The sequence below is a fragment of the Rhineura floridana genome, chromosome 4 (assembly GCF_030035675.1).
Source record: "Rhineura floridana isolate rRhiFlo1 chromosome 4, rRhiFlo1.hap2, whole genome shotgun sequence".
In the NCBI taxonomy this organism is placed as follows: Eukaryota; Metazoa; Chordata; class Lepidosauria; order Squamata; family Rhineuridae; genus Rhineura; species Rhineura floridana.
The window spans coordinates 126,051,610-126,073,552 of NC_084483.1; the positions used below are offsets into that span (position 1 = coordinate 126,051,610).

The 21,943-nt window shown below is 42.4% G+C and overlaps 2 protein-coding genes across 7 annotated transcripts in view; both read left to right on the forward strand.

Moving 5' to 3' along the window:
• LOC133383498 (uncharacterized) overlaps positions 1 to 4,327 on the forward strand; it is a 41,739-nt gene extending 37,412 nt beyond the window's left edge. For both annotated transcript variants that reach the window (XM_061624342.1, XM_061624343.1), the window contains exon 3: positions 4,259 to 4,327. The gene's annotated coding sequence lies outside the window, so the exon portion shown is untranslated. The remainder of the gene's footprint in view (positions 1 to 4,258) is intronic.
• QKI (QKI, KH domain containing RNA binding) overlaps positions 1 to 21,943 on the forward strand; it is a 230,753-nt gene that overhangs the window by 175,379 nt on the left and 33,431 nt on the right. The window lies entirely within an intron of this gene.

Genomic DNA, 21,943 nt, shown 5'->3' on the forward strand with positions numbered 1-21,943 from the left:
GTCTGATCTGAAAGAATTGGTGGAACCAATAGTGGCTCACTGTGATTTGTTTGCAAAACATTCATAGGATAAAATTGCTTGTATATGCCAGGAATTTGACTCCACTGTTACAACAGATGAATCTCAAGAAGTGTCCAGAAGACCATCTAGTCCTTTTGTGCTGGACAAGTTTCAATTAGTAGGGCTCAAGGACATGGACAAGATGTTTGGTTCAGTCTGGGAGACAATCTGTGCTCTTGCCCCTTACCCCTCATGGCTAATAAAAACTACCAAGGAGGGAACATCCTCTGCTGGGCCAGTGAGGTGATTAATGTCTCCTTGAAAGAGGGGGTGACCCCTGCCTGCTTAAAGGAGGCAATGGTAAGACCACTCCTTAAGAAGCCCTTCTTGGATTCACACAATCTAAGTAATTACCAACAAGTTGCCAATTTCCCCTTTTGGGGCAGGGCCTTGAGCATGTAGTCGGAGGCCAGATCCAGGCTCTCTTGGATGAAACTGATTTTCTAGATCCTTTCCAATAGGGATTTAGGCCTGGTTTTGGTTTGGAAAATGCCTTTTTCCCCTCTGTGTGAGGAAAGAGACGGGAAGTGTGTCACTGTTAATATTCCTTGATGTCTCAGTGGCTTTTGATACCATTGACCATGATATTCTTCTGAGGTGGCTGTCCAATTTGGGGGTGGGTGGCACCACTCTGTGGTGGATCCAGTCCTACTTGGATGGTCATTTTCAGAGCCTGGTGCTTGGGAACTATTGTTTGGCCCTGTTGAGCCTTCAGTGTGGGGTTCTGCAGGGTCTGATTAATCCCCCTGCTTTTTAATATCTAGATGAAACTATGGAGTGGAGTCATCTGGAGTTTTGGAGTTAGTCATCAGCAATATGTTGGCGACACACAACTCTACTTCCTCTTTATATCTGCAGGTGTGGCAGTGGATGTGCTAGACCAGTGTTTTGTCTTGGTAATGGACTGGATGAGAGCCAGTAAACTGAAGCTTAATCCAGAAAAGAGTGAGGCACTGCTAGTGGGTGGTTTCCTAAACTGAATGGATGAGATGTGGCCTGCTCTGGATGGGGGTTGCACTCCCTCTGTAGGAGCAAGTACATAGCTTGGGGGTACTTCTGAACCCTTTACTGTCACTTGAGGCTCAAGAGTGCCTTTCATCAGTTTCAATTGGTGGTCCAGCTGCACCGCTATATGGACAGGGAGAACCAAACTTCAGATGTCTATGCTCTGGTAACCTCTAGGTTGGATTACTGCAATGTGTTATATGCGGGGTTGTCTTTGAAGATGGCTCTGAAACTGCAGTTGTTGCAGAATTCAGCAGCCAGATTGTCGACCGGGGCAGGATGGTCAGAACATGTAACAACAATTCTGACATGACTGCCCTGGCAACCAATTTGTCTCTGGGCTCAGTTCAAAGTGCTGGCTTTGACCTATAAATCCTCATGCAGCTCAGGACCCCAACACTCAAGGACCACCTTCCTCCACTTGAACCAACCTGGACCCTGTATTCTTTATCAGAGGGCCTTCTTTGTGTGCCATCTCCAAGGGAGGTGTGGACGATGGTGACACAAGAATGGGCCTTTTCAGTGGTGGCTCCCTGCTTGTGACATACGTTTCCCAGTGAGGTGAGCCTAGTGCTATCATTATCTACATATTGGACCAGCAAAAACTTCCCATTTTACCCAGGCGTTTGGCTCTTAATTTGAAAGGCTTCAGGTATCAGTGGCTTCTTTTATTGAGGCAGGTTTTGCAAGACCTGTCTTTATCTGGTTTTGTTTGTTACAATTGGTTTTAATGTAAGTCCAATCTCCATTTTTACAGGTAATGGAAAAACAGCATTGAATAAAGGTTTATTGGAGTGTCTTTTTCAGGGTCTTATTGTAATATAAAAAATGCAGAACTGAGCAAAAAATCTAGGAGCTTAGAAGTGTTGGGTAGCAGTTAGTTCTAAAGTGAGTTTTTGCTATAAAGTGATCATATTATATTTATTTTATTTATTTATTTGATACAGGAGCTGCCAAAGACTTTGTTGTAATGTAGTATATGAGGCTAGACTTTAATAAAAGTTTAATATACCTTGCCTAATGAAGGATTTTGGCAGTAGGTTTTCCACAATTTGGAAATATTTCTGTATATTTTGTTTTGTTTACCAAAGGGCTGTGTTTTATAGGCTTGAATTTCTCATAACCTTCCTGGATATGAAAATAATTATGTGTATATACTACATATAGAAAACTGATTATTTCATTTATTTTTAATGCAGTTTTGTACATCTTCCCTGTCTGCACAAACCCCAACTGTCTAATATACATCTCACTCATCCTCCCCATTCACAAATGCAGATTTCCCATCTGTTTACATACCAGGACCTTTTCACATTCAGACTACAATACACTCATGTGGCTTCTCATTGATAAACAGAACAAAAACTGAGGAACGTTTGTTGTGTTTCATGTCCTGCCCCTTTTTCAGAGTAAAGGAAAAACTTCATTTTGGTAACCTGTGGAATAGTAGGACACTTCTTAGGCTCTTAATTTGCTGCAGGTAGTAGAAGCACTTGCTTCAACAAGCCTACTTCCCCTGCAACTAGATTTTTTTAAAAAAATACCTGTTAGGAAAGCTTCTCTGGTATTTCGAGGAAGACTGTTGGGTAGGGTAAGCAGAGGGCTGCAGAATTCAGGTGCTCAAGACTAACACTTCGGCTTTACTAAACTGAACTGTTTTAGCTGGGTTTTTTGTATTGAGTTACTTGTACACTGCTTACTGTTGTTGTTATGTGCCTTCATGTCAATTACGACTTATGGCGACCCTATGAATCAGCGACCTCCAATAACATCTGTTATAAACCACCCTGTTCAGATCTTGTAAGTTCAGGTCTGTGGCTTTATGGAATCAATCCATCTCTTGTTTGGTCTTCCTTTGTTTCTACTCCCTTCTGTATTTTCCAACACTATTGTCTTTTCTAGTGAATCATGTCTTCTCATTATATGTCCAAAGTATAACTTCAGTTTCATCATTTTAGCTTCTAATGATAGTTCCAGTTTAATTTGTTCCAACACCCAATTATTTGTCCTTTTCGCAGTCCATGGTACATGCAAAGCTCTCCTCCAGCACCACATTTCAAATGAGTCGATTTTTCTCTTATCCACTTTTTTCACTGTCCCAACTTTTCACATCCATACATAGAGATCGGGAATACCATGGACTGAATGATTCTGTCTTTAGTGTTCAGTGATACATCTTTGCATTTGAGGACCATTTCTAGCTCTCGTAGCTGCCCTCCACAGTCCTAGCCTTCTTCTGATTTCTTGACTGTTGTCTCCATTTTGGTTAATGACTGTGCCAAGGTATTGATAATCCTTGACAAGTTCAGTGTCGTCATTATCAACTTTAAAGTTACATAAGTCTTCTGTTGTCATTACTTTAGTCTTCTTTATGTTCAGCTGTAGTCCTGCTTTTGTGTTTTCCTCTTTAATTTTCATCAGCATTCATTTCAAATCATTACTGGTTTCTGCTAATAGTATGGTATCATCTGCATATCTTAAATTATTGATATTTCTCCCTCCAATTTTCACATCTCCTTCATCTTGGTCCAATCCTGCTTTCCATATGATATGTTCTGCATATAGATTAAACAAGTAGGTGACACACCCTTTCTGATTGGGAACCAATCGGTTTCTCTATATTCTGTCCTTACAGTAGCCTCTTGTCCAGAGTATAGGATGCACATCAGGACAATCAGATGCTGTGGCACCCCCATTTCTTTTAAAGCATTCCATAGTTCTTCATGATCTACACAGTCAGAGGCTTTGCTGTAATCTATAAAGCACAGGGTGATTTTCTTCTGAAGTTCCTTGGTGCGTTCCATTATCCAACGTATGTTTGCGACATGATCTCTGATACCTCTTCCTTTTCTAAATCCAGCTTGGACATCTGGCATTTCTCGCTCCACATATGGTAAGAGCCTTTGTTGTGGAATCTTGAGCATTACCTTACTTGCATGGGATGTTAAGGCAATAGTTCGATAATTACTGCATTCCCAGGGATCCCCTTTTTTGGAATCTGGATATATATTGAACGCTTCCAGTTTGTGGGCTTAGAGTCAGTCTGCTCAGAGACTATTGTGATCAAGCGGAATATAAATTGCCAAAATATATAAATAAATACTACTGTCTGCTTTTTGGTTGTGGGATGATTTGGGTCCTTTCATAATTCAGAAATAATTGTCTGCACATCCTCTCCATTGTTTTCTCACAGTTCCTCCGAGTTTCTACTAGCCCTGGGAATCTCCATCTGCACAAGATCCACCCAATTATCTTAACAGGATGCATGTTTTAAAAACTTGTATTGCATGTTATGTCATGCTTCTCGGCTATTTGATAGTGTAATCTTCAAAGCACTTAGCACATCTGAAGTTGTTGTCTTTATGGGGGCTTGTAAAAAGCCACTTGTGGTTGAGGTAAGAATATGCTATGGATCTAGTTTGTCCCTCCATCTCTGACTCCCCTTGTTTCTCACTTGCCACAGATATCACCATCTTCTTCATTGTGATATTAACCAACAGTTTAAGAATAAACACACAATCAAGTAAGAATAATTATTTCTTTTTATTCCCCAACTCTCTGGAGCTGATCTTGAGGGTTTGTTGGGACTGGAGAGGAAGAGGGAGCTCTGTTTTGCACATCTGCATTGTTGGATACAGCCACTTGAAACTCAGTATAGTGGAAGTTCAGTATATGGAGCTCTTGATCTTCCAGGTGCTGATCCCAATTTAAGGATTAGGCGTGTTATGCTTATATTTTTAAGCATATTTACTGAGATGGAGCTCTATCTCTTGTTTAAATCTTCACCAGAGTTGGCTGTGGAGACCTTGTCCAAATGCCTGGAATCCGTGAGTGGATGGATGGGAAGGAACCAGCTGAAGTTGAACCCCGATAAGACCGAGGTGCTACTTGTGGGGGACAAGAGAAGGTTGGGAGATGTTGACCTGAAGTTCAGTGGGGTGAGTCTACCCCTGAAGGACCAGGTCCGCAGCCTTGGGGTTGTGCTTGATTCCAGGCTGTCCATGGAGGCTCAGATTTCGGCAGTGAGCCGGGCAGCCTGGTATCAATTACACCTCATACGAAGGCTGCAACCCTACCTTCCTGTTCATCAGCTCCCACTGGTAGTACACGCCCTGGTCACCTCTCGTTTGGATTACTGTAATGCGCTCTACGTGGGGTTACCCTTGAAAACGGTCCGGAAACTACAACTTATAAAAAACGCGGCGGCTCGACTACTTACGAATAGTCGCCGCCGGGATCACATCACACCAGTGTTGTTCGATCTACACTGGCTTCCAGTTGTCTTCCGGGCCCAATTCAAGGTGTTGGTATTAACCTTTAAATCCCTATATGGTCTCGGCCCAGTTTATCTAAAGGAGCGCCTTCAACGCCACCAATTATGCTGCCCGACAAGATCAGCCACACAGGGCCTTCTCTCAATCCCACCGACAAAAACAGCTAGATTGTCGGGAACTAGAGAGAGGGAGGGCATTCTCAGTGGCGGCCCCCACCCTCTGGAACTCCTTCCCACAAGATCTACGGCATGCCTCTTCCCTAAATGTATTTCGGAAAGCCTTAAAGACCTGGCTCTTTCAACAGGCCTTTGGGATTTCCGGGGAGGGTTAACTTCTATGACTGAAATGCCTCTTACCCTGCACTAATATTGTTGTTGCTGCTGTATTGTTTATATATTGTATTAATGTATTTTATCCCATTGTGTTTTAACTGTTTACATGTACGTCGCCTAGAGTGGCCATCGGCCAGATAGGCGACACATAAATTAAATTTTATTATTATTATTATTATTATTATTATTATTATTATTATTATTATTATTATTATTATTATTATTATTAGGATATGAATATGGGTTCAACATGGCTAATCTTTATTTATTATGAAGTATATCCTGCTCGTATACATGTTCAGTAAATGCCCAAGTAAATGTTCATAGGATTGCAACCTTTCTGTTGTGAACATAGCAGAAACTATATGTAAACTGCAATCAAGCAATATGTAAATTTTAATTAAGAAATGAAAATACAGCAGCATCACAAGCTCCAGTTACATCTGTTTGACAACATTTTTGATTATGCTAGTATGAGCCCATTTTATAACTCTTTTGGATACATTTTGGTACCCTACCTAACCCAAAAAGCACTATTTCCTGGAGGGGAAAGACTGAGCTTCTTCTGATGGCTTCTTTAAATCGTGGGAATATTTTGTTTCATAGTTGGATTTACTGAGCAGTAGACTAAGTGCTCAATGAAATGGCAAGGGAAACATCTCAATCCTGATAGTAGTAATCTCTTTTCTTGCCCCAGTTCCCTTTAGTAAATAATATTTGACTGTATAAGACCAGTTTCAAAAGATGAATTCCCCATTGGCTTGAGCCAGCTTCACAAGTGGCACCAAAGACCAGGTTTTGGACTGATTGACTAAAATTTCCAAAGAAAACCCATTTCCAAAAATACCCTTTTAGAAAAGGTCGCCACATGAAAAAATATAACTCGCCTATTTTGGGGAGAATGTTGTCCATTATATGTTATTTTAAATCCACAAAAAAAAATTGGGTGTCATGGCATCACAGCAGGGGATTTGTAGGAGTAAAAGCAAGTTTTGAAAAATTAAGTAACAAAATTTGGGGAGGGTGTCTTGGGGAGGCACAAACCTTTGGGAGGGGACTGTTCTAGAGCAATTCAGTAGGAAAATTCTTAGAATATGAAGGACTCTATGCAATGTGCTTGTGTGCACACACATACACACAATATCCACAAAGGTTCCTGGGGGCAGTCCTGACTCTTGGGAATGGATCCTGGCTCTGGCTGTGTAGGTGGGATCCATTTCTGAATGCCTCATCCCGGGGGAGGGGCCATCCCCGCTCTCCCCAGACTGGTCCTGCCTTTTGCTGGGAATGGCTAGGTTTAGCAGAGCTCCTTAGAGCTCAGCCACTTCTATTGTTTTCTTAGCAGTTTTTATTTATTTGTTGTTTTTTCCTCACCTTTCCTGCTAACCTGCTCTTCTTCCCCTCCCTTCACCAACCCATCCCTCTTAGTTAGAGTGGGTTGTGGGGGGCATTCAGCAGCTGCACTTGTGGAGCTGCGAGGGAGTCTGGGTAACGGAGGAGAGCCATGCTTCAGGAGTAAGAGTGAGCCAGGAGCGATTAAGAACATAAGAAGAGCCTGCTGGATCAGGCCAGTGGCCCATGTAGTCCAGCATCCTGTTCTCGCAGTGGCCAACCAGGTGCCTGGGGGAAACACCAGCGGGGGATTCAGAAACATCAGCGGGGGGCACCTACTCAACTGGAGAGGCGCAACCATGATTTTCGGCAGGTGGGCGGGTAGCTGACGTGGACTGCATGGTTCCCACCAAAAACTGTGCATTCAGGCCTGAATTGCAGAGAGGCTCTTCACCCACCCCCACATTGGGATTGGTGAGAGCTTACTTGGAAACCGCCATGGAGAGCAACAGAGCTGATAGATCCCTGGTGACTAGTCCTGTGGAGGACCAGGCAGGTGCCTCCCATAGCGGCCAGAAAGATCTTTTCTCCAACCGTTCTTCCAGGGTTGAATCAGCTGCAGAGCTGCAGGATCTAGGCGCAGAAACGGTGAGTGCACACAGTTCCTATATGACTGGTATCCGAGGGGAGGAAGAGTTCCCGAATTTCCTGGCATGGATTAAAGGAATAGTGGCAAAGGAGGTGAAGGGTGCCAAGTCTTTGGCAGGCACTTCCAAGGACTCTCGCATGCGCAATTCCCAACAGGAATCTAGGAGCCTTGCTATTAAAAAGAGGGGGGAAAGGAAGCATATTAGTAGGCCACTCCAGGCTAAACCCTAAGTCTCCATCCCCCTCGGGTTCAGCCACCTCCTCCCCCTCCCGTGCCTCTTCTGCTGCTTCATCCTCCTCCTACCCCCATCATCTCCTACTCATGGGAGGGGCAGGAGTGGGGGACATATGCACAAGAGCAGGTGACATGGCTCTTCTAAGGTTATTAGATGCACACCCCCTGTTGAGGGAAAGCGCAAGCACAGCAGGAACGTGGCAGAAGTTCTGGGTTTGCTTTCAGATTCTGAGGTCTCTTTCTCTGGAGGAGAGAGAGGAAGGAGAGCTCTCAGAGGAAGACTTAAGGGAAGGCTTTTCCAGTCTGAGTTCTTTCCAGTCATGGTGGCCAAGGCTAGGAGAATATTGGAGCTCCCTGAAGAGCAGGTTACAGCCACGGAAGACCAGGCTTCCCATTCTAAGGGAGCTAAATCTGCCTTCCCAGTGGCATCACAGCAGGGGATTTGTAGGAGTAAAAGCAAATCTTTAAAAAATAAGTAACAAAATTTGGGGAGGGTGTTTTGGGGAGGCACAAACCTTTGGAGGGGGCTGTTCTAGAGCAATCCAGTGGGGAAATTCTTAGAATATGAAGGACTGTGTATGCAATGTGCTTGTGTGAACACACACTCTATGATTTTATACACATACATATTTCAAATGTCTGGTTGTCATAAATATATATAAATAACTACCTATATCTGTACCTGTTTTAAAAAAATAGGCTTTTGTGTGACAGTCACAAGCTATAGCAGAGCATTTCAATATGTGGATGTTCTCGGTTTCCTTTGTTAATATCAGTCCTTGGTTATTCCTTGGCAGGGTTGATCTGAGTTAAATTACTTCTCTGAAGGACTTGATTTTAATGATTTAAATCACAGTTTAAATCACTAGTGAGGAAGATTCTATTTAATCATCCTTTTTATTAGAAGTACATTATTGTTTAATATAACCTTAGTCCATATTCAGAGATGTAGGTTTCGTTAGAAGGTAGGTACACGTTAAGCAGTTATTTTGAATTGTTTTCAGATTAATATTAATCAAAAAATAGGATGATAATTTGGTCATTTTAGTACTAAAGCAGAATGAAGTTGTGAAGTCATTAAGGAGATGAACCAGCTCCAGCTGTTCAATTTATCATATTTTTGTCATGATGTGCTAGAATCGCCACCACCCAAACAGGCTTTTAAATTGTACTAAAAGATAGTTTGTTCTTCTGGTTAGTTTTCTTCTTCAACAAACAACATTAACAAAACTCATACATGGATATTTGAATGGTTAACTATTTCAGTTTTTAGATAAGTTTAAAGATGTTTGTTTTAATATGTTTTTAAGAATGTTTTGTTGTAATATATTGTAAAGTCTGTTTTTATGATGTTTTAGAGTGTTTTCGGTGCTTTTGTTTGCTGCCCTGGGCTCCTGGGAGGAAGGGTGGGATATTAAATAAATAAATAGTTCTTTAAAAAAATAAAATTTAGGCAATTTCAACCAAATTAACATGAAAAACTTAAAACATTGGGTGGTAACTCAATCTTCTTCACCTTTGTCTTCCTTGTTCATTGTCTGGGAAAGAAATAACAAAATTTCCTGCTTTTTCAGTTCCCAACATATTTCTCAAATTAAAATGAATTAGTCGAAAGGAAGAAAAAATTCTCTATATACCTGCAGAAGAGACTATTGCTGTTAACTGTTGGATTACCACTTCAGTGGTCTCCTCCTCGTTCAGATCTACTTCATCTTCCAGTTTGCTATTGGTTGACCTTTTCTGTCTTTCCACTTAGAGAGAGAGGCAAGGCCTGGAGAGAGAGAGGGTGCACTTCATGTATACCACCTGCAGAAAAGGACTGATCAGGTCATCTCCCGTCTCCATAAACTGCTGTTAACATATTCACAGAATATAATTAGAATATTTATAGTGTTCATGATGGTATCTTGGACCTTGGCACTTCTTTTACTAATTGTTTTTTAAAAAATTGAAATCTGATTTAAATTTTTAAAATCAATTTAAATTTTTAAAAGTGTTTTTTTTTAAAAAAAAAAACCATTGATTTTTATCAACCCTGTTATCTGCAGTTTTTTGGAGGGCATCCATAACCCTTGGCATGGCACCTCCCTCTGTCTGTGTAGGCAGTGTCCACTTCTGAAAGGCCCCCAGAGGGAGGGGGCATTCTTGCTCTCCAGACCAGCCCTGCCTTTTGCTGAAAATGGTCGGGTCCGACCAAGCTCCTTAAGAGCTCAGTCACTTCTGTTCCCTTTCACTTTCTTCTTCATCATCATCTTTGTTTCTTAAGCAGTTACTCTTCCCTTCCCTGACTCCTTTCAGGATTTCTGGAAGGCAGAGTGGGCTACTCCCAACAAGCACAAGCCAACTCACAAACTGGTCAACAAGACTATTCCCACCACAGCTGATGGAACAATGGAACACTCCAGCAGTGGATCCTCCTATGGTAGCTTTGTCTTCCACTGCAGCCATCCCTCCAAAAGGGGAAAGGGACCCTAGGGATGCCTGCAATAAGTGTGTAGAGATGGCACTACGTAGGGTCTTTGAGGTGGAGGCTGTGGTATTTAGGGCTTCTACAGCAACCTCTGTCATAGCTTGTGCTAGTATGCTGTGTGCGCAGGATCTCGAGAGTTGAGATGATGTTCCAAAGCAAATGAAGGATGGTGTGACACAGCTTGCCCTCACAGCTGCCTTCCAGGCAGACTCAGCATGAGACGCCATAGAGTTTAATGCTAGGGCAATGGTAGCTAGCAAAGTGGCACGTTGCAACTTATGGCTGTGCAGGTGCGAAGTTGATCCAGGTTCCCAGACTTGCCTGGCCAGCTACCCCTTTGGGGGGAACAAGCTGTTTGGAGAGTCACTGGAGAAGGTTCTGGTTGAGACATGGGACAAATAAAGGGCACTTTCAGGTGCAAAAAAGGATGAACATAAGCAGAATCAGAGGCAGTCCTTTCCATCCTCCAAGCCTTACCAAAGGCACAGTTTTTTTGGAGGGCTACAAGCCTCATTGGAGCAGGGGGACCATACTGCTCACGGACACAATTCTCGTGTTCCTCCTGTGCCAACTCCAAAGTTTGAGAAAGAGACTGAAGAATGGTCAGTCAGCATGATGCCAGTGCCCCTCCTGCTCTGCGACCTATAGGGAACAGACTCGGACACTTCGCATACAAATGGACACAGTCCTCAAAACGTTTCCTCAGCCTACTCATTGGAGTTTTCCAAGGAGCCAAGAGAGAAATTTACAGCAACTCCATGGTCCAAGAAAGTGGACAAACATTGCGTGTTCTGCATAGCTGTCCATCATATTTTGGCCATCCAAGTGGTGGAGCCTGCCCCAGTCAGGGACCGGAGGTGGGGGGGTATATTCCATTTTCTTCTGGTCTCAAAGAATGGAGACATCTGGGCCATCCTCAACCTCAAGTGACTGAACAGGAGGGTGGCCTACAAACTGTTCAAGATGGAGATGCTCAAATTGTTTTTGGAAGCCATTGCCCGGAACAACTGGATGGCTTCCATAGACCTATCAGAGGCCTATCTCCATATGCCGATCAACAGGAGACACAGGAAGTTTCTTTGCTTCTGTTACGGGTATTAGCATTACCAATACAGGACGCTCCTGTTCAGCATCACCTCCGCCCTCACAGTTTTTACCAAGGTTCTGGTGGCATTGGTTGCCCACCTCAGGACCCTGAGGTTGCAGGTTCACCTGTATCTCAGCAACATCCTTGTGAGTGCACCATTGAGGGAACAGTGCAGGATGGATGTGGAATCACCCTATCGTATCTGTGAAGCCACGGGTTTGTTTTGAATTTGAAGAAGAGTGCCCTAGACCCCACACAGGGTATTACACGTGTGGGAGTGCGGATAAATGCACAGCAGCTTCGAATGCAACTTACGGAGGAGCGGGTGGATAAGATTCAGTCCTTGGAAATAAAGGTGGTGGACTTAGAAGCTATGGATCTGATGGAACTAGCCAAGCTTCAGGGGATGTTTGTCTCTTGCCATGATTTGGTGGACTGGGCATGTTTCCACTCGCTCCCACTTCTTCAGCTACAGCTCCCCTTTGACGAACTGATTGTGCAGTCACGCAACCAGAGCATGCTGATTTTCCAGAAGCTGTGGAAATCCCTGAGGTGGTGGCTGTCATCACAGCAGTCGACAGAAGGGATGAGTTTGGATGCTCTGGTCAGGAAAATGATCACCTCAGATGCCAACATGTACGGCTGGGGGGCTCATCTGGATTCTCATGTGTCACAAGGCATATGGTCTTCCAGCAAAACCCAGCAGAGCATCAACTGGTGGGAGCTGTGGGCCATGAGAGTGGTGCTATTGAACTTCATGCTTCACATAGAGTGGTGTCATGTCCTGGTGAGAACTGACAATGTGTCCACCAAAGAGTACTTGAATCATCAGGAAGGCACGAGATCGAAGGCACTGATGGAGGCACATCTTCTGTTCAGTTGGGCAGAATCCTGTCTAAGATCCCTGAGAGCAGAAGGCGTGGCAGGGATGATGAATGTGACAAAGTACCCATCTCAGACACAGAGTGGCAATTGCATCCGCAGGTTTTCACCAGGTCACCATGTGCTTTGGTTATCTGATTCTGGACATGTTTGCAACTCATCACAACGCCGAGACAGTGGGTTTTTTTTCTCAAGACACCACTTGAGGGGGCTAGAGGTTTGGATGCCCTGGTGATGGTTGGCCTCAGGGGCTTTTCTGTGCTTTCAGTCTTCTCTTGCAGATGGTCCAACGAGTATGGCAGTTGAAGGCAGAAGCGTTACGCATTACCTTACTAGCCAAGGAGATTGTGGTTCCTGGATCTCCTATATCTGTCCTAAGTGAGATTTTGGTGCCTGCCATTTTGGGAAGACCTGCTAATCCTGGGCCCCATTGTTCATGCTTGTCTGGAGCTATTCCATCTGACAGTGTGGCAGCTGAGTAGCTCTGGTTGAAGGACATGGAGTTCTTGGGGAAGGTTCTGGACACTTTCATTGCGTAAGACCTCCACAAACAAGGCATATAATTCCACTTGGAAGGTGTTCTTCAAGTGGTGTCAAGCCCAGAGGAGGGATCCTTCCACCAGGGATTCTTCAGTCTGGGTTGGATAAGAGCTGATTACTAATACCATCAAGTACCAAACTGCGGCGTTAGGCAGTGTGTTGGGCTGTAGAGCGGATTTTTCATTGTCACGCATCCGTTGTTTCACCAACTTAGTAAGGGGGTTGGGCAACAGAACCCTCTGGTTGTACATCGTTTCCCAAGTGAAACCTGAATTGGGTATTATCCGCGCTGATGGGTACTCCATTTGAGCCCTTAGCCACTTGTTACTTAAAGTTCCTTATACTTAAGACTGTTTTTCTGGTGGCCATTACCTCAACCCGTAGTGTTTCTGAACTGGGGGGCCTTGTTTTCGGACAGCCAACTATGTGTTTTCCACCAGGATAAGGTAATTCTGCACCCAGACCCTTCCTTTGTTCCCAAAATTAATTCTTTGTTCCATAGGTTTCAAGAGATAATTCTGTCATCGTTTTGCCCAAATCCAGTTTCTCCTAAGGAAAATTTGTATGTCCATAGGGCTCTCTGCTTTAATCTGGACAGGATTTCTGTGTTCTAATAGATGGAGGCCTTGTTTGTTTTCTTTGGGGGGGGGTTCCCCTGGGTGTAAGGTTTCATTTTCCTCAATCTCACGCTGGCTCAAAGAGGTAATCATGTTAGCTTATCAGGCGCTGGGGAAGGTTCCTCCTGGAGGATTTACAGCACATTCCCTTCTATGGGCCTCTACTTAAGCAACCTTCAAGGGCAGCTTTCCTATCTTAGACATTTTGTAGGGCAGCCACTTGGGTCTCTGCACACTTTTTCTAGGCACTATAAAATTGATTCCTGGGCATCTACCAATGTGGCATTTGGACGAAAGGTTCTGCAGAGAGTGGTACGTGCATGACTATCTGTCCGGAATCCCATCCTGGTATTTTCTGTTCTGTTACATCCCAAGGGTTAGGCCTGCCCTCCAGGAACCTCTGGGTGGAAACATAAATTCTTACTGTGAATTTCTGTTCTCTTCATTCTGGACCGTTTGGCCATGACTGGTTTAGTGGCTTCTGCCAGTGCCCTACATGTGGGGAGGTAGTTAGGCCTCCTGGGGATTTCATGACATATTCTTACCTGTTGCTGCTAACAACTGTTCTTGTTTCTATTTGTTGGTTCATTCATTCTCTTGGAAGTTTTCAATCGTCTCTAAAGTTCTACTAACCCTGTTGGGGTGACAGACTAGTCTGGTCAAGTTCTTCTGCTATGCCAGTGGGGTTGAGTGGTCATCCTTGCTCTGCTGTCCGGTCTGGAGAGCAGGAATGGCCCCTCCCCCCGGGTGAGTCCTTCAGAAGTGGAGCCTGCCTACATAGCCAGAGAAAGGTGTCATCCTAAGGGTTAAGACTGCCCTCCAGGAACCCCCGGGAATAGAAATTTACTGTAAGAATTTCCATTGTGTTTTTTTAAAGACTAAATTACCCCTCCAAGGAAAAGATGACTAAACTGGTCACATGAGTGCATATAATTCTTTCTTATCAGAGTTTATTTACAGGTGCAAGTAAGCAACCTGGATTTTTCTACTTTCAGAAACAAAAATATGGCTAAATGTAAAGATCTGCAAAGCTAGGTAACTTCTTAAAAGTTATCCTAGCAGCACACTGTCTAGAGCAGTTGAGACCTCCAAATGGAAGGTTGTATAACTGACACATTTGTCCTCTACAGAAAGGGCATGCAATCCTTTCTATAGTACTCTATATTTTTAAACTGGCTGAATGCAAGTCTTAGCCAGAAGTAAGATGAGCAATGACTACCCAACACAAATAGCATTATTATTTCATTTTGGAATTTACATTCTGTTAACAAGTGAACACTAGGGAAAAGATCACTTGACTTTGGTTTACACTGTATTTTGTTTAAGCTGATTAAGTTTATTTGCTGTGAAGATATCTTTTTTATAATTCTCTTCATTCAGCACAAGGTGCATGCTGGTCTGGATTATATAGGGTAATCTGTGGCAGTTTGGAGGATGCATTGCTTTGAGTAAGAACAAAGCCTTTCCCAGCATCCTGTTTCCCATAGTGGCCAACCGAGAAGCAGGAGATGAGAAGCCCACAAGCAGGAAATGAGCATATTCTCCCCACTTGTGATCCCCAGCAGTAGTGTAGTGGTGAATTCAGAAGTGCAGTATCCCTGCAGTGTTGGTTAGCTGGAGGGAAGATGATGGTCCCAAGGTCATCTAGGGAGCTGAGCAGGGACTTGAACCTGGGGCTCCCCAGTACTTTCGATTTAACTAATAACTTCTTCAGATTGGAACCCTGGGCTCTTCCTGCTTTTAATTAACAATATTATGATAATGTTATTTGTTTTTAATTTTTGTAAATTATATTGTTTTTAATTGTATTTTTATTGTATTTTATACCTGTGTTTATTTTTCTTTGTAAACCACCTTGAGGGCCTTTGGCCAAAAAGCGGGGTATAAATAAAATTTAATAATAATAAATAATAATGATAGTCACACCATGCCCCTCACAGCCACACCCCTTCTAAGATTATACAAGCTTCAAAGATTATACAATAAAAATAAGCTTTCAGTCTCTATGATTGATAAATGAGTTGTTTGGACACCAGGAATCCCTGGGGTGCTAGTGAACTATTGTTTCCCCCTTCCCTGTACTTGGCCAGTGGCTTCTGTCTCCTTGTAATCTCCATTTGAGATCAGGTACTCCTTACATTTTTTTTTTTCAGATTCTTTCAGATATTTGGGACCTACGTTGTTTAGGGCTTTAAACACTAACACCGTGCACTAGGTCTGGAAATGAACTAGCAACCAATGCAGCTGTTTTAAAGCAGGGGTTATATGAGTTCAAAAGGGAACCCCAGCCAGTAATCTGGCTGCTGCATTTTGGACCAGTTGATGTTTCCGGGTCATCTTCAAGGCCAGACCCATGTAGAGCGCATTGTAATAATTCAGTCTGGAAGTTACCAGAACATGGAACACTGTGGCCAATTCATCTCTGTCCTCAAAGGGTCCGAATTTGGTGAACCAGCCGGAGCTGGAAAAAGGCAGTCCTAGCCATGGAGGCCACCTGAACTTCCAGTGACAGTGTTGGATCAAGGAGTACCCCCAGGCTGCAGACCTGCTCCTTCAAGGAAAAAGCAACCCCATCTTCAAGGAAAAAGCAACTTCCCACCTCCTGGACATGAGAACTCTGGACACATAACACCTCTGTCTTTTCAGGATTCCTTCTCAGTTTATTGGCCTACATTCAGTCTATCACTGCCTCCAAGCATTGGTTCAACATCTCAACTGCCTCTCCTGATTCAGATAGAATAGAGAGGTAGAACTGGATGTCATCTGCCTATTGATGGCACCTTACTATAATACTCATGATGACAGCTCCCAGTGGCTTCATATAGATTTAAAATGCATGGGGGACAAGATGGAACCCTCCAGGACACCACAGGATAATTCCCATGGTGCTGAACAGTAGCCTCCCATAACTACTTTTTGGAAGCGGCTCTGGAGGTATGAGCGGAACTACTGAAGCACAGTGCCTCAAGCTCCATCTCCTCGAGACATTCCAGAAGGATATAATGGTCAACAGTATCAAAAGCTGCTGAGAGATCAAGGAGAATGAGCAGGGTCGCATTCCTCCATCTCTGTCCTGACAGATGTCATCAGGCGGGGCCAAGACAGTTTCAGTGCCATGGTCAGGCCTGAAGCCAGACTGGAATGGATCCAAATAATCAGTTTCTTCCAAGCATGCTTTGAAGCTGGACCACCATCACCTTCTCAAAATACCTTGCCCCAAAAGGGTATATTTGCCACTGGATGATAGTTGTTTAACATTTCTGGGTCCAGGGTATATTTGCCACTGGATGATAGTTGTTTAACACTTCTGGGTCCAGGGAAATCTTCTTAAGGAGAGGATGCACCACTGCCTCCTTCAAGGCAGATGGTACCTCCCCCTCCTCCAGTGAAACATTAATCACTCCCTGGACCCACTATACAGTTAATTCTTAATGAGCACCTTGCTTTAGCTCCTCAACAGAACATACCTAAGCCTCTTTGCAAAGTTTTCATATTTTACACTTGCCATTTGGGAAGAGGATTCTTTAACATCCACCATTTATTGTGTAGTATGGTTTGCAGAAAATAGCTTCTAGGAACTACCTGATCTCAGATGAACCTACCACAGGAATGATACTTCCCGGTTGCTAGATAAAAAAGAAAGGCAAACTGGAAAATTCTACTCGAAAATAAGACAGAAGCAGAGGGAAGGGGGACAGAAGCTTGTTAGGACCCTAGGCCAAACAATTCACTTATTCATCACAGCTCTGACTTCACTCTTTGGCTAAAAACATTGACAGGCAGGAGCAGCCAAGCTGGCTCATTTCATATAAATCACTTAGAAGGGTACTTGCACATTTTGCGTTTTAACTTTCTTTGTAGGAGGGCTAGAGACTTACTCTTCGCTTTTTAAAGAAAGCTCAGAGTCTGGTGCCCCTGCCAGGAGTGCTAACCAAGGACTTTAAAGGCGCCAGGTTGGCAACTTCCAGTATTTCCCCCCCTTTAAGAATAAGTGCACTTTAATTAAAATCTAAATCCAACCAGCTGCAATTAAGAAAAGAGATCAGTATTGGAATGAAAAGTAATGCATATTTTGTTACGGCATTATTTGAAGTATTTCTTGCCAATTCAAGCTTCTTGGTTGATGTTTAGTCAACATAGAAGGCAGTTTAATTTTTTGGCAAAACTGACCAGTTTAGCTGCTTTTCAGAAGACTAGATGACACTACAGCCTAATAACTTGGAAAAGGTAGCTATGCCATACTTTGCCTTAGGGACCTCTAAAGGACCATTAAATTAATCTTGTATCCCGTCCCTTCAGGCACAGTTTGGTTTCAGGAGGTAAAAAGTGTACAAACTCATGAGCATTTTTCAAGTGCTGCATCAAATTGAATGCATTTATCTAGTAAACATCTAAATCAATTGACCCTGAAACACAAAATATTCTAAACATTCCTTTACAAAATATGGTTTCTATTAAGGGATAGACTATATTCTTTAAATTCTGTATGAAAAGATTAGTTTTGCGCAGAGTATTGTACCTTCCTGGACTGGCATAATTTAAAATTCACATTTTTAGCCATCATCAGGGTTACTGTTTATTATGTCAGAAAAAAGTTGGCTGGCATGTAAGAAAACTATTGAATTAGAAAGGCTTAAATACATCTACTGACCAGCCTTATATTTTCCAAGCAAGACAATGTTCAGACAATATACTATATAGGTTATAGGACCTAAAAGGAGCCTATTATTATATTGCGCAGACTTTTCTAATAGTGACTGCTGAAGAAGAACTGATAAAAGTCAAAACGTGTATGGTCTTTTTAGTCTTTTGCTAAGTTCTCTTCAATTTTGTTTTTGTTACCAGAATTTTTGTTGAAATTGGTATATATGCACACAAATAATTGTGGATGTCTTGTAAGCCTTTCATCTTCACACACAATGATACATGTTATGTTATAAAGGCATTTGTTTTTATTATTTTTTATGTATGTTTTATGGTAACTATTAAACAATTTTTCCTATCTGAGTTAGCACATTGCTTTGTCCAGTTCTTTTATTTTCTATGACGTCAGTGGAAAAGATCATGACTCAATCATAGCAGTTGTGAGCCACTCAGGATTGTTCTCAGGTTTCAACTGTCAGGCTTTAGCAGAAGCTTGTTGCCTACTTAGAAGAACTAGGTCTCTAATAAAACACTTTATAACAGGGAAGAAGGTGGCTGCAATTCTAACCCTACTTACCTAGAAGCCCCGTTGAATTCAATACAGTTTATTTCTTAGTGTACGTGGTTAGGATTGGGCTATAAAGTAAGAAATGACAAAGAATGAGAAACCAATTGTTATAAGGCCAAGTAATTAGTATTCTTTGTACCATATTGGCATTCTGTGAACAGGGGAAATAGAGATTTACTTTACCTAGATAAGACACTTATATGCAAAATACAACCCAGACTTCACCAGTAATCTGTTGATATTTGCATTCAATGAAATAATGTAAATATGCTCAGCTGGCAACTTTGGATATTTGCAAATGTTAGAGGCATTAAAATTCAGATTTATGCGTAGTTACCCACTCTGCATGCTCCTATCATGGTACTGAAAGAAAGGAAGGCACCTTTGAGAGTAACAAAGTGTTCTTAAAAGCAGAGAAACTCCTTCTGCTTGATACTCTTGAAGCACACAGTAAGCAGAGCCAAAATATCTTTTTTGAATTAATGTTTTGAAGCATTTCTTCGGAAACTATTGCTATCCGAACACAGTTAAGATGTTTATAAGCCTTCAGAGGAGAAAATTGTATCCCAGATCATTTTTTTCTTATGCTTCTCCAACATGGACTCTAACGTACCAACCTGGGCTTCTTCTGGGAGGAAGGGCAGGATATGGGGATATAAATTTAATTAATTAATTAATTAACTTTAATAATAATAATAATAATAATAATAATAATAATAATAATAATAATAATAATAATAATAATAATAATAATAATAATAATAATAGGCTGTTGGTGGCCATGACTGATTTGAAGCTAGCCTTCAGTTCTACACGCTGACAGCACTTATAAGAGCAACTACGATTGAGCAAGCATTCATATTAAATCCCAAGGATACTTATAAGCCCCAGCTAAACTACGGCAAGGTGTCTAGCTCCTTTTTAACATTTTTATGTTGATCATGAAGAATAGCTGTTCCTTCCCAACCCAAACTCTTTGGTTAGCTAGTACCTTGTCTTTTGTATGTTGCTGATATACCTGGTGTACTATCCAAAACTTCACTAGGCATACCACAGTCCCAAAATGAAAAGGGGACAAGATGACAAGGAAGGAGAGAATGAAATTGTATAACTTGACTAAAGGCACAGCAACAGGTTGCTGCAAGAGATTTTTCTTAGCTGCTGCAAGCAAGGTGATTAGGAAACTGAGGGAGAAAGCAATCATCCCACCTTTGAATATTTATGTACTTCCCTATTTTGGAAGGGAAGAGTGAGCTCCAATGTCTTGATTAAAGCTCTAGAACAGAGGTGGACAAGCAGCAGTGCACAGGGTATATATGACCTAAAGCATTCCCCATCTCTTCCACGATCTCACTCCTGGCTTTCTTTTCAGCAGGCAAGATAACCTAATTGTCTTCTCCTCAGCCTCCATCTGTTAACCTATAAAGATAGCATAGCAAGCAACACAGTCATTGCATGGGGATCAGAAATCTTAACAGGCATCTGGGTGTTGCTCTGGGATGATCACTTTAGGGATGGAATCCATTGGCCAGTGCTGCTTCAAAAGCATTCTGTTCACGTAACATCAATTCAAGTTCGTTATTTGTCTGCTATCAGCTGCTGTTACCGGTCTGATTTTTTTCTGCAAAAAATATTGATATTTATATTGATATTTTGAAAGGAAATACTGATAAAGCAAATAAAAGCAGCTTTGCTCTCTCCTCCTCTGCTGTGGCTAAGGCTGGTCAGTTTTCACATTAGGAAGTATAGACTGGCTGTTTTCCTTCTGGAAATAAAAGAAGGAAAACAGCTTTCAGTGCCCCTATCCCTCACCTCCTTTTCTTCAAGCCTAGAGCCCATAATATGGGCAGGACTGCCCCGTCTCTAGGTGTAACTTTTAATTATTTAATTGATTGACACTACAGAGATTAGACGGCAAGTCTAGAAAATCTTCCCCATGTTAAGAACTCTCTAGAGACTTTCTAGGGCTAGGTTTGCTTTTTAATCCCTATTATAGGCATGGCTTGTGTTCTCCTGCTTAGAGATTGGATCATTTGTGTGGAGGGATTAGCAGAGAGAGAGAAACCTGTACTGGTGTGCTGTGAGTAAAATCAATAAAAACAATATATTTGAGGGAATATTGAAATATTGCATTTTTCATTACCTGTTATTAAAGTATGTATGGTTTTTGATGTAGGCTTTCATGGAACAATCCTATCTATACATGTCTATACAGTCCTATAGAGATCAATAGGACTTACTCAGATAAATCTGTGAAAGTGCAGACCTAAATATATTGAATATTTGTATATGAAAATATTTTGAGGAGGGGGCTGCAACAAAAACAAGCTATTTAAGAACATAAGAACATAAGAAGAGCCTGCTGGATCAGGCCAGTGGCCCATCTAGTCCAGCATCCTGTTCTCACAGTGGCTAACCAGGTGCCTGGGGGAAGCCCGCAAGCAGGACCCGAGTGCAAGAACACTCTCCCCTCCTGAGGCTTCCGGCAACTGGTTTTCAGAAGCATGCTGCCTCTGACTAGGGTGGCACAGCACAGCCATCACGGCTAGTAGGCATTGATAGCCCTGTCCTCCATGAATTTGTCTAATCTTCTTTTAAAGCCGTCCAAGCTGGTGGCCATTACTGCGTCTTGTGGGAGCAAATTCCATAGTTTAACTATGCGCTGAGTAAAGAAGTACTTCCTTTTGTCTGTCCTGAATCTTCCAACATTCAGCTTCTTTGAATGTCCACGAGTTCTAGTATTATGAGAGAGGGAGAAGAACTTTTCTCTATCCACTTTCTCAAGGCCATGCATAATTTTATACACTTCTATCATGTCTCCTCTGACCCGCCTTTTCTCTAAACTAAAAAGCCCCAAATACTGCAACCTTTCCTCATAAGGGATTTGCTCCATCCCCTTGATCATTCTGGTTGCCCTCTTCTGAACCTTTTCCAACTCTATAATATCCTTTTTGAGATGAGGCGACCAGAACTGTACACAGTATTCCAAATGCGGCCGCACCATAGATTTATACAACGGCATTATGATATCGGCTGTTTTATTTTCAATACCTTTCCTAATTATCGCTAGCATGGAATTTGCCTTTTTCACAGCTGCCGCACACTGGGTCGACATTTTCATCGTGCTGTCCACTACAACCCCAAGGTCTCTCTCCTGGTCGGTCACCGCCAGTTCAGACCCCATGAGCGTATATGTGAAATTCAGATTTTTTGCTCCAATATGCATAATTTTACACTTGTTTATATTGA